Genomic DNA, 13866 nt, shown 5'->3' with positions numbered 1-13866 from the left:
CACACTGTATGTAACAAAAAGGAATGATCTTAGTAAGTATTCCATTCTTAATCTTACTTCTTCTTTTATTATAGTTTTGTTAGTTCTTCCATTACTTTCTATTGAAGTATGCTCAATGGGCTAGGGTTTAGAAAGTTATATGCATAATGGGAGATTACTTGATTTGCTAATCCTTATCTGGTTAGCGATCCCTCACAAACTCAAGCGATAATACACACATGTTTCTTCGTGGTTGTACTTTGATCTCTACGTGCTGATTGAGGATTCTTGGTCTTCAATTTTTATGTACAAATCAAGTGACCAAATTGTATTTGATTCTTTTCCCTCAAAAACTGCAGAGTCTTGGTGCCTTCCTATTGAACAAAAAGCAATGGGGGCATGGGGCACATTATGCAGTCATAACCTGGCTGTTACTTTACAACAATCTTATCTTATCTATCATTCTTAAAAAGTTGCTCCCCACTTCTCCCTATTCTCTCAACATGCAGCCCGTCCACATCATCATCCATGTCATCTCAACAAAAACAGTTCTCACGTCTGCCATGTCAGCAAAACTAAGAGGAAAAGAATAACGCCACGTTCGGTTCCACAGTAGACAAATCGTTTTCGCTTCCCCTTCCCCTCCCGTAACTGACGACGAGAAATATAGGGCACCATCGCATCCAATTCTCCAACCCTCCCCCAGCGTCCAGAGTGACCCAGCGAGACGAGACGACGGTACTGAAGTGCGAGCGATCCACAGTGATCCAGGCACGCCATCCAGTGTGACCCCGATGAGCCACCCCACGATTTCGGCGACTTCGCCCTGACCCCGCTACCTCGCGTCCCCGTCAGCGCCGCCATGTGTGACCTCGGCGAGCCACCCGTGAACCCCTGCGAGCGATGCCGCTCCGGCGACTCTGGGCCCTGGCTAACTGTGTGTCTTCTCTTCAACCTATTACTCTAGCTGCTGTTCAGGGGGAGGCCACTCCCGTGGATCATCGCAGGTCAACCTAGCTCAGCACCCCATTGCCGGTAGATCGAGACCCGCGGGCTCCGCCGGCCCATGCCCCCCGCCCGGTCGTCGACCACAGCTCCTCGTGACCCACACATGCCACCGTCGGTTTCCTCCACCAACAACACCCGCACCGAAGGTGGGGTCTCTCCTTCCTCTCTATCTCCTCGGATCGGAGTGATTTTTTGAGTTAGCCTGGGTTGCACAAACTGATTCGTGTGTGGTAGGATGATTTATTTTGAAGAGCTCAATTCCGTCTCCATCCACTTCCTCCGCGGTAGGAAGTCTGGTCACGAGCACTGCTGGCAAGCATTTGTGGAGACATGACGGATTCATGCTCATGTCTCCAATCCAGTTGGTTTTGATTGAAAGCACTAGATGGTGAAAGTTTCTCTTCATTTGTTTTCTTTATTGTTCTTGAAGAAATAAACAAATGAATCTTACCTTATATATATATCACTTGCGTACACATATATGTTAGTTTCATATAACATTCTTTTGGTATTTTTAATGCCTTCCGTTGATTGTTTTGCAGAATCAGAGCATATGTGATCTGGCTATTTACTTTCAGGTATGTTGTTGCCCGGTATTATTCCACTATGATGACATGAGACTGGTCTAATACCCAACTGATACCAATGTGTGGCTGACATTGTCGTTCTTCTACAGCAGAGTACACAGCCGAAGGTTTTTTTTCCTGCTACGCAGTCTGAAGTCTCCTGCTGACAATCACATGCATTGTTGCACGAAAAGAAGGAGGCAATGAGCTCTAATTATTATGATTAGTTTTGATATTTTATATTTCCAATCAAACTGAGCATGCATGATTACTCCTTTGGGGATTTTCTGCCCTGTCATTGTTTCATACGCTTGGACATCACAAGTACAAACTGGATTTAGCATTTAGCAGTGGCTACACTTACGAAGTAGGATAATTCTGTATACTAATTTAACTGCTAGCCTTATGGAGTTTAATTAGTTCGATGCAAGAATTTTCAGGGCTTCTTAATTCCTTTCACTCACTGTACATACTTGATGATTTGCCTCTTCTGTGGAAATAAGTTCAGTGTGCATCAAAGCAAGGTCAGGCATGAAACCCATGTTTCCTCAATAATAATGTTAGTATGTAATTCACAGTTCTAGAACATAATTGCTGATTGAAAAACATAGTATATTCCATGGGCCTAAGGGTGGAGCATACCGAGCTAGATAAGCACTTGGATATTTTTCTCTAAACATATATCTTCACTTTACAAATGTAAGAATTACACTTTTCTTTGGTTAGAATTATACTACATAATTTTTTCTGGTGTTCATAACAATCCTAAGCCTAAAAGGTTTGCCCTTGCTGAGAGGATCAGGTATAGCCTGTTCTGATCATCCTTTGGTTTAATTGGTCTATGTATTGCTAGCAACCTATTGATAATGTGTAGTAAAATAGACTATGTTTTTTCCTACTCATGAGCCATGCCATTTTGCAGGCCTTTAGTTATTCTGGTCATGGTGGACGATCCAAGATAATACCTGTTTGGGTGCATTAACACTGAAATGCTCACGGCTTAGCTTAAAATTTCTTTGTTTCTTTACACTGATGCACTTCTAATAAACAAACAAATTGTATCATATTGTATTATACCAAGATTTTTTATCAAACTCTATGTTTCTTCTTTTCATGTTACCGATGTGCTCTAATTAAGCAAATATGGAGATACCCTACAATATACTAATTTTGCTGACTTTTCATCATACCATCAAAGGTTCAATATATATTGGTGTTTCTTTTTCATGGTTTTGTTATTTCTCACAACATAAATCCTTCTTGCAAATGCTATGAATTCCTGCAGCAACGCGCGGGGTATCATCTAGTATTTACTAATTGGAGGCACCATTAGAGTCTCCACCTTAATCCACATCATCAGAATTAATTTAGCCATTAGATTAAAAAATAGTGGTCAATATATATTAGAATGCCCCGTGTTAATTAAAAAGACAACAGGTACGTGAAGGAATAAACCTACATGTACGAAAGAGAAAAGATGCCCCACCACGTATATACTGTAAGAGATTAGACTAACATGTTCAAAGAAAAAGAGTCCTGCAAAAAGGGCACGTGCCTTCTCCTTGCAAAAGCAAAAAAAAAAAGACATACAATTAAAGGATGGGTCTGTCTAGGACACATCTAGATGTGACATAGTTATGTCACATCTAAGCTGATTTTCATTCTGTTTGTGGTCTATTTTTTTGTCCTAGTTTTTTTGTTTTTTGTTGATACATTATATACTTGTGGGAGGTTAGATATGACATCCTTAAAAAACATCTAGATGTGAATTAGACAAACGGTTAAAGGATCGCCTCATGCTGAAAAAAGAGCCCACGTCTCCATACTCAGGGAAACAAATACCACACATGCGTTTGTACCTGAAGAAAAAAGAGAAGCCATGTGCATATATGGAGTCCTGAAGTGTCACGTTACATAAATGAGAGATTGCCCCCACGCTAAAAAAGATCCCACATATCTATCTCATGGAAACAAATACCAGATACATGTCTACATGAAAAATAGGACCTGTGCAAATAAAGAGTCCTTGAGGGTCACGTTAAAGACATTTTATGACTTTTTTTGAAATTTTTTATTGATTTTCAAATTTCTAAATTATTTTAACCTCTAATCTCTAATCACCCCTCATCCCTCATCACTGCTCAATTTAACCTATAATCTCTAAGAGCATCTCCAACAGGCGCCGGTCGCGCCGCGCGCAAAAAACAGATATGCCGCGCGCGTATCGACTGATTTGGCGCGGCTCGCAGCGCTGGCTCCAGCAGCCGCGCTAAAATGCAGCGCGCGCGCGCCAAAATGCAGCGCGCGCGACTCGCCGGTGCATTGCATATGGCATTTTCAACACAAAATGATGAACATTTTCAACACAATAAAAATTTCACACAAACAAGTTGATGAAGTTCATGCCCACGAGTTTAAAATCATGCCCACAAGTTCATCCAACCAAGTTTAAAATGCAAATCAAGTTCAATACACAAATGAAAGACACATCATTCCTCGTCCTCGTCCTTGTCTTCGTCCTTGTCCTCATCTTCGGAAGACGATTCTTCCGCCTCCGAAGATGAATCTTCCACCCTCTCCTCATCGCGCACCGCATCTCGTGAAGCTCCGACGGTGTTGGCAAGATCTTCAACGGCATCTTCATGGGAATGTGTGCGAGGAGGCACATCGAAAGACATTCCGCCCATGGCGGCAGGAGGTGCACCCATGCCTCCCATGAGAGAAGCAAAACTCATGCCTCCCATGGTGGCCATAGCGTCGGGGGGTGCTCCAAAGCCAGCCGTGCCTCCCATTGCACCTAAACCGCCCACGGTACCTCCGAAGCCACCCATGCCACCCATGGCGCCGAGGCCACCGCCACCCATGGCGCCGAGGCCACCGCCACCCATTGCACGAACCATGGCTCTTTTTTGGATCAAGACTTCTTGTTGGGCAAGATTGACATACTCCTTTTGCGCCGCATTGAGGTTAGTTGTGTCCAAGAAGAACAAGTGCTTTGAGACCAATGCATGTCATTGGTTTGAGACCAATGCGAATTGTTGGAGCCAACACCCATCATTGACATGTATGCATCATCATTGAGACTACAAATTTTTTTGAACAATGCAAATAAGCTATCTATATGTGACGAATGCATTCAAAAAATAACAAAAAAAATGAAAAGTTAGAATTTTTTTTACCTTGGAGGCATTTCGTCGAACATGTTGTGCGCGCCGGCCGCCGGCTCAACGAGTGAGCTTGCCGGCGCTTCGGCAGCCGCCGCGCCCGTCGCACGCCCCGCAAGCTTCTTCCTCCTCGCCTTGGAGGTGCCGGAGCCGTCCGTCGCCTTGTTTTTCTTTGCTGATGTCTTGCCCTTCTTTGGCCGCGCCGCATTGGGGAGCTTTGAGGAGGAGGGGGAGGCAGCTCGGGCCGGCGCCGGCGCGACGCCACCCGCCGCCGAGGTCATCGCGGCGGCATGAAGAGGCCGCGCGCGAGGTCGATGGTCGGAGGAGCTCCGGTGGAGGCGAGGCCAACGTCACCCGGGCTAGGGTTTGTGGCGGCGGGGGGGGGGGGGGGGGGGTCGCGGCTATAGGACGGGGTGAGCGGGGTGCCGGCGCGTGCGTCCATGGGTGCGGGTCGCCGACCGGCGCGCGCGGGGCTTTGGAGGGGGAGAAGAAGAGCGCGCAGCGCGAGCGTCGAGTGTGCCGCGCGCGGAAGCGGGTGCCGCAAATACACCGCGCGAGGTACCGCTTCCTGCCGCGCGCACAACTACTTTTACCGCGCGCGCGGTTATTGCGCACGCGCTGGAGCCATCCGCCGGATTGCGCGCGCGCTAAAGTGGGTATATTTACGGCGCGACGCCTGTTTAGCGCGCCTGTTGGAGATGCTCTAATCACCCCTTATCATTCCAAATCATCTCACTACTCCGGCCTGAGCACGCTTAACTTTCGGGTTCTACTCTCCCTCGTTTCCAAGTCTGCACTTGTTGTTTTCCTGACAATTGTAAGATGTCAACCCTATTAACCCTCAGGAATTTAGCTTGAGCATGAAGTCACACATTTCACTATTTGAGTTTGAAACTATTGTTCTAAAAAACAATAATTATTTAGTAACACTAATATTTCTTGAATAAGTAGTTTGACCATTGTTTGACCACAGTTTGACCACAGTTTGACCATAGTTTGACCAGATTTGACCAAAATTCAATAAAACTGAAATAATTATTTAGTAACACTAATATTTCTTGAATAAGTAGTTTGACCATTGTTTGACCACAGTTTGACCAGATTTGACCAAAATTAAAAAAAACTAAAATAATTATTTAGTAACACTAATATTCTTGTTATTTAGTAACACTAATACCTCTTGAATAAGTAGTTTGACCATATTTAACGAAAATACAAAAAAAACTGAAATTTGAGCATAACTTTTTTTCCTTTTAGAATTTGAGGATTCTAAAACACTGATACAATTTTCAACTCTCTAAATAATTTTTAAATTCCTGAACCTTTCAGCATTTTTTGAATTCCCAAAAAAATTAAAATTCGTGAATATTTTATGAACTTACAAACATTATTGAAATTCAGGAACATTTACAAAATCAAAAATACTTTTCAAGTTGATACTTTTTCTAAATCATGATTTTTTAAAATTTTGAAATCTTTTACATTTTGCAAAAAAAAATTTGAAATCATGAATATTGTTTCAAGTTCCATATTTTCTTGAATCCATGAATATTTTGTGAATTCATAAATTTCTGTTCAATTTTGTAAACATTTCTTTAAGTTGCAAACATTTTTGAACTGATAAACTTTTCCAAAAATTCAATAATATTATTTTATATTGGCAAAACTTTTATAAATTAAACAAACTTTTTTTGAATTTACAAACTTTTTTGATTACGTGATCATTTTTAAAACTTACATTTTTTTCCATTTAGAACACTATCTGAATTTTGAGATTATTTTTTAATTGACTAACATTTTTCAAATTCACAAACGTTTTCTAAATTTCATGATTTTTTTAAAAACTCTGGATATTTTATAAATTTGTGAGCATATTTTTGGAATTATCAAACAATATTTCCGAATTTTTTAATATTTTTTTGAATTCGATAATAATTTTTAAATCGTGATTATTTGAATTGGCAAATATTTTTTTTAATTATGTGGATTTTATTATTTCCTGAACATATTCTGAATTCGTAATTTTTTCTTTCATGCGCTACTTGTTTTGTCTATATATATACAAGAGGTTTGCACACTTTTCCATACTTTTTTTTCCTACACACACACACACAGACACACACACACACACACACACACACACACACACACAACATACACACCACGCTCACACACTCACACACTCAAGGGAAAAAGGTAAGACATACAAAAACAAAAATAGACCAAAGGTAAGTAAAAAAATGACTTACACGAGAAGAATTTTCAGGTGCTTAAAAATAGCCCACACAAAAAATATTTGACACAATTCTAAAATAAGGATTTCTCAATTATATAGGAGCTAGCAAAGCCGTTATCCATAGTGATGGTTTTTATTCTTTTTTCAATGTTTAATTATCAATTAAGTGCTCGTTTCAAAATGGGTCATTTAAAGAAATAAAAAGTGAGGAGATGGATTGAATTCAGTTATTGTTTCTTTCTATGATGATCTTCAATACATCTATTTTGAATTCATGAATGATTTCTCATACACTGGATAGTCGTACTGCCGCATGCACTCTATATGTCTTAAGTGCCATGTGAGCCAAGTATATGCTGATCAAAGATTCCCAGAAGTTCAACTTGTACATGAAGCAATTACCTACTCGAAGAAGAGGAGGTCCACCATCTTGCCATGGATATAGGACGGAAGCCAAGACCCTGCATAAGAATCAAGTCCTACAAACGCAAACAGGAGGGGAAACAACCATAAGGATCATTTTGCCTTCTTAATAGTTTTTCTTAACAGATGTCTACTTTTTTTCATACACATTGTACATTTTCGTATACATCTGGAACATTTTTATACACATTTAACATTTTTCAAATGCATTATTAACATTCGCTCAGATATATTTTTTGATGTCTACATTTCCCATACATGTTGTACACTTTCGTATACATCAGAAACATTATTTTATACATCTTTAATTTTCTTAAACATGATTAACATTTCTTCAAATATATGTTTTCGAAAAAAATGTGGTTACTGATTTTTCAAATACACGTTGAATTTTTGGGCGATATAAAGAAAAGGACCACGTGAAGATTTCTTCATATTGTATAAAACTTTTTTAAAATTGTGGCAAGCATATTTTTTGAAACAATTTTTTTAAAAAAATTCATGTAGATTTTTTCAATGGTATAAAACTTATTCTTGAATTACGCAAACCTTTTCTTACATTGTATAAAGATTTTTCTAAAATGTAAGTCACCTATATTTTTAAAATATTTTCAACATTTTTAAAAGATGGACGAACATTGTTGTTAACACCGCATTAACATATTTTTGAGTGAGCATTATTAACGTCTTTTCCACTTCAAAAATATATGTAAAATTTACAAATAGGAAAAAGATGTACTAGAGACCCAACACTCCTACGGCAAATGGGCCAGCCCATTTATGGGGCGTCAAAGGGACAACACTTTGTCTCGCCCTTTTTAGGCAATCTCGCACAGCTTTTATTAATTTGTCGTAGTGTTTACAGGGACAAAGAGAAGATTGTCGGGCTGACCTAACCAAGCATAGTGGCCAGCCCCAAATGATAAGGCAAGCTTTGCAATATTATGAGCCTTGACATTAGAGGTTCTAAACTCATGACTAGTTATACAAGATGTAAAAGCATTGGACCTAGCTAACATGTCATGCACCACCGGACCATAACTTGCCTATGTACCACCCTTGATTGCTTCCACAGCCACCTTGCATTCTGAGGCAATGAATATCTTCTATATGTATAGGTCTTCAACTAGTGCCAAGGTCTCCCTGATCGCCAAAGTTTTCAGGATCGTAGGATCTTCAATGTAGCTGAAAACAACAGCAGATGCTCCCTGGTAGGTTCTTGTGTGATCCTGACCCACCAGCTCTAGCAAATGAAGCATCCATGATAATCTTAGCATGATTCTACGGACGCGAAAACCAGTGCCTCGCCCTAATAATTGAGGTTGTGGGTATCACTATCTTCGGCATGTGCAACATTTGAATCTATGTCAAGAAGCTAGAAATTAAACTGTGTGTGTCGAAAGAACTTTCGTATATACCCCAGTGGATAGTGATGGATCGATGATTTCACACTTGGGTGTTCAAAAAATTTATATTGCAAACTAAAAACACGACAATAATTTTGATACGGAGGGAGTAATATCTAAAATGTTGATGGGAAAATAATTTTTATTCCATCATAATGAAAGTACTGACATGAATGACAGAAAATGAAGATTATTTACTACATGACAATACGATATGTCCATAAACAAGGCATGGTGTTGTTATCCTTTACTTGCACATAAATATGATGCTAAAAAGATGCAACCAAAAAATATATTTCAAGTAGAGATGATAAGAGGGCATAAATGTCACATAAAAATGGTCCAATGGAATCAATGGCAATTGGGCTCCAGCAATCAAGCAGTTGGTGTTGAGCAAACTGCGTCTTGTATGATAGACCGCCAAAATTTATGCCTGTTGGATTAATCGTTAGAGGCTAGTTTATACGAATTGACATGAAGTTTGGTGAACAAACTACACCACATTTAGTCCATTTACCAAGCATACACCCTATATAAGAATTTTCTGTCAACAAAAAGTGGATGTACAGGCGTACACCCATGCACCCATGTGGATCCGCACCTGCCGGTGGATGGCCTTGCGACGGGCACTTCATATAGCCCATAATGTCACAATCATCAAGTTAAACTCGCCAGGATCCTTTTTGCACTTGGTTTCTGATTCAGACACATCTCTCGCACCATTACCTCGTTGGTTTTCCTAAAAAGAAACAACCTCGTTGGACAGAACCCACACGCTACTTAAGAGATAATTGTATCTATGGTCCCTAAGCTTGTAGGCGAGGTCCAACATGGTCCTTATAGTAAGGAAGTGATTTAATACGGTCCTCATAGTTGAAAATACATTATGTATACGGTCCTGGAGCTTGCAAGAACGGTCCTGAGCTACGTTACAACGTACGTATTGCCAATAGTGCGGCCTGACAGCTGGGTGAACAATTCTCTCCGCCTCTGTGGACCTACCTGTCAGTGGGCTGAGAAAAAAAAAGCTGGATTTAGTGGCGAGCGCTATAAACAAGTATTCGAACCAGCGACCATCAAGTATGGCTGCTCAACGGCACGCATGTGCCAACAAACCAGACGCTGTTATTGATGAAAATTAAGACTAGTTCATAGTCTGACATTACCTCCTGCGCCTGCGTGCATTTTTCTATCTTTTTTTTGCGAAATCATTTTTCTATTGCTTTCCTTGACATTACCTCCTGCGTCTCACGTTAATTATGAACAATCATTAATTTTCTAACTCAGCCACTCAAATCATCACATCCATAATGATCTGATTTTTTTACTTCGAAATATATTCCCTAAGACAACCGTGTTATAATTGGCATAATAGCTATCAAACAAGAGATTAATTTATTACGTTTTTGCATATTCAGAATAGCAGACTAGCATGAGAAATCTAAAAAAATCAGTCCCCCGACACAAATGAAAATAAATATGAGATGTGAAGATATTGTCCAAAGTGTGCCTTCACTTAAACACGTAATAAGCTATCAAACAAGAGATTAATTTATTACATCTTTGCAAATTCAGAATAGCAAACTAGCATAAGAAAATTTACTAAAATATAAGTCTACCGACACAAATGAAAATAAATACAAAATGTGAAGAAATTGTCCAAAGTGTGCCTTCACTTAAATACACAATAAACTATGAAAAGGCACAAATGATAAGTCATGTTTTTTTTTCATTTCATATTTCATATTCATTTTCGACAGTGATCTGTGGTCAAAGACTTTGAGGCGCGTACTGCTAGTACAAGAAATTGTCATTTGCGTTGGTGTCGCGTACTTTGAATCGCCAAAAAGTTGACACAAATCTCTACTCCTAACTAGTAGAACGCCCGTGCGTTGCTACGGGCTACAATGCATAGAAATAAATCAAGAAAAATTTAAGGTTGTCTTCAAGGTCCAAGATCATTTCTTCCCATACGTCCGGATGTGCAAGGACATCAAATGGTTGAACCCTGGGATCTGCAAAATTCAACCGTCTAGACATTCCGAGCTTCACCAAAACCAGATCATATGCGAGGAAAAAATGTGGCTGTCCGTAGAGATAATTGCATCTATGGTCCTCATACTTGCAGGCAAGGTCCAACATAGTCCTTTATAGTAAGAAAGTGATCCAATACGATCCTTATACATGAAAATACTTTGTGTATATGGTCCTGATACTTGCGAGAGCGGTCCTGACCCACTTCGCTGCGTACGTATTTTGTACAGTGCTGCAGGGGACCCACATGTGACATGTCAGTGGGGTTAGAAAGAAATAAGATATAAAAAAAGCAGACGTGGGGAGCGATCTTGCTGAGATTCGTGTTGGAGGTGGTGTACTGCTAGCCAAATGAGCTAACGATCGCATGTGGTTCAAGTAATATATATTTGCATAAATAGGCACACACACACACACACACACACACACACACACACACAAATCCAAACAAATTCCATGCTATCCAAAAATGTTCTCGAGTTTCTGAGAAAATGTTTGTCACATTATAAAAAAATGTTTATTCAACATAAAAAAGTGTTCGTGTAATTTAAAAAATGTTACATGCCATTCAAAAAATGTGGGAGTTAAAGAAAACTTCACCCCTTAAAAAAATATGTTCATGGAATTTTGTAAAATGTCTATACAATATTTACCTCTCGACCATTTAGAGACTCCTCGTCATGTTTGTGATCTCATCCGGGACTTCGAACAACATTCGGTCACCAAAACATATAACTCATATAACACTATATCGTCAACGAACGTTAAGCGTGCGGACCCTACGGGTTCGAGAACTATGTAGACATGACCGAGACACCTCTTCGGTCAATAACCAATAGCGGAACCTAGATGTCAATATTGGCTCCAACATATTCTACGAAGATCTCTATCGGTCGAACCGTTATGACAACAAACGTACTTCCCTTGGTCCATCGATATGTTACTTGCCGGAGATTTGATCGTCGGTATCTCTATACCTAGTTTAATCTCGTTACTGGCAAATCTCTTTACTCGTTCCTTAATACATCGCCTCGTGACTAACTCATTTGCTTGCAAGCTTATGATGTGTATTACCGAGAGGGCCCAGAGATACCTCTCCGATACTCAGAGTGACAAATCCTAATCTCGATCTATGCCAACTCAACAAACACCTTCGGAGATACCTGTAGAGCATCTTTATGATCACCCAGTTACGTTGTGACGTTTGATAGCACACAAGGTATTCCTTCGGTATCCGGGAGTTGCATAATCTCATAGTCGAAGGAATATGTATTTGACATGAAGAAATCAATAGCATTAAACTGAATGATCAATATCCTAAGCTAACGGATGGGTCTTGCCCATCGCATCATTCCGTTATCAAATGACAAGTTATGTCTATGGTTAGGAAACCTTAACCTTTTTTTTATCAACGAGCTAGTCTAGTAGAGGCTCACTAGGGATACGGTATTTGTTTATGTATCCACACATGTATTTAAGTTTTCGGTCAATACAATTCTAGCATGAATAATAAACATTTATCATGATTAAGGAAATATAATAATAACCATTTTATTATTGCCTCGAGAGCATATTTCCATCAATTTAGCCCAATTAGAAAATGAAAAGTCAGCTGATCTGTAAAGGCCCGTTGATTTAGTCCGTGTGTCTAGCATTTTTTATTTATTAAATGTGATCAAAGGTAAGAACATTGTCTAAACATCCCAACTAAATAACAGTTCGGCAAACCAGTATTTTTTTCAACACAATACAAGAGCATGTACCCATATGCATACACATACACTCATCCCTATGAATGCACGCACACACATCCTACCCCTGTGAGCACCTCCGAGATACTGAGCCGGCACAACATTGAGATTGACGAAACCACTACAGGCGCCTTCGTAGGCGAGGCAATATCTTCTCCCACCGAATAAACATCGCCGAAAAGCCCGAAATAAATTTAGAAAAATGCGAACACTGATGCCAAGTCTATGACTTGAACGTTGGTGGGCTGGTTCCACTAAAAGGGACCTAATTATCTGAGTTACCCTTAGTTCGCTTCAACAAACCAATATAGGAGTTATATATCATAAAAATGATACCATTATAAACTTCCAGTGTTATACTTTATAATGGTACAACTTTTATGATATACAATTCTTATTATATTGGTCGAATTATCTATCTAACGATATAGACATGGGCCCTATAAACCGAAAAGATGGGGTAATTTAGAGAGGATGACATTGGTGGGTAATTTCTTAAACTTTAAAAGAAGATCTAACAGTTGTAGTTTTCTAGTACATAACATAAAGGCCAGATGTTTCTGATTTACGTGAGATTTTCTAGTCAATTTCCCTAACTTTTACTAGCTGACCAATTGTGCTTTTATTATAGATCTTTAATTTTCTACTTACTAGCATGGTATCTAATTTTAGGTTTGTAATGAGGACTTCATGTTGAACAGAAGAGCTATTTTGGCTCTGGGGAGCATATGCTCCCTTATGGATAGTACATTAAAAACAAATGGTAAGACTCCCTCCGCCTAAATATGAGTCTTTTTAGAGATTTGAATAAAGACTATATACGGATGTATATAGATATATTTTAAAGTGTGGATTCACTCATTTTACTCCGTATGTAGTTTGCATTGGAATCTCTAAAAAGACTTATATTTAGGAACAAAGGGAGTAAAATTTAAAATTTCTGTTTTTTCTTTGTAGATGTTCATGTTAGTGTAACATACATGCTGGAAAGTTTTCATCTGAAATTGGATTGCGGTGTTTCGTTGGTGAAAAAAACAAAAATAAGTGTAACATTTGGAGGTAACATTTGGCTTTTGACTTTTTGTTGCTCATGTCAAAATGCTTAAGCTTTTCACCTAAAAATTTGCAGGTAGCATTTGAGTGTGACAATGAAGATATCAACTTTTTTTCCCCATTTTTTTTGACATTTGCATATAATTTTTTTTGCTCCCAAGAGCCGAATTGGATTTCAGCTATTGAACCCTATACAAAGCAGTTAGATGATATGGGAGACTGGTTCCATTAATCCAGTGCATGCAG

Source organism: Triticum urartu, chromosome 7A (assembly GCF_056163025.1).
Source record: "Triticum urartu cultivar PI428250 chromosome 7A, HENAU_Tu73, whole genome shotgun sequence".
Lineage (NCBI taxonomy): Eukaryota > Viridiplantae > Streptophyta > Magnoliopsida > Poales > Poaceae > Triticum > Triticum urartu.
This window is presented reverse-complemented; position numbering follows the sequence as displayed.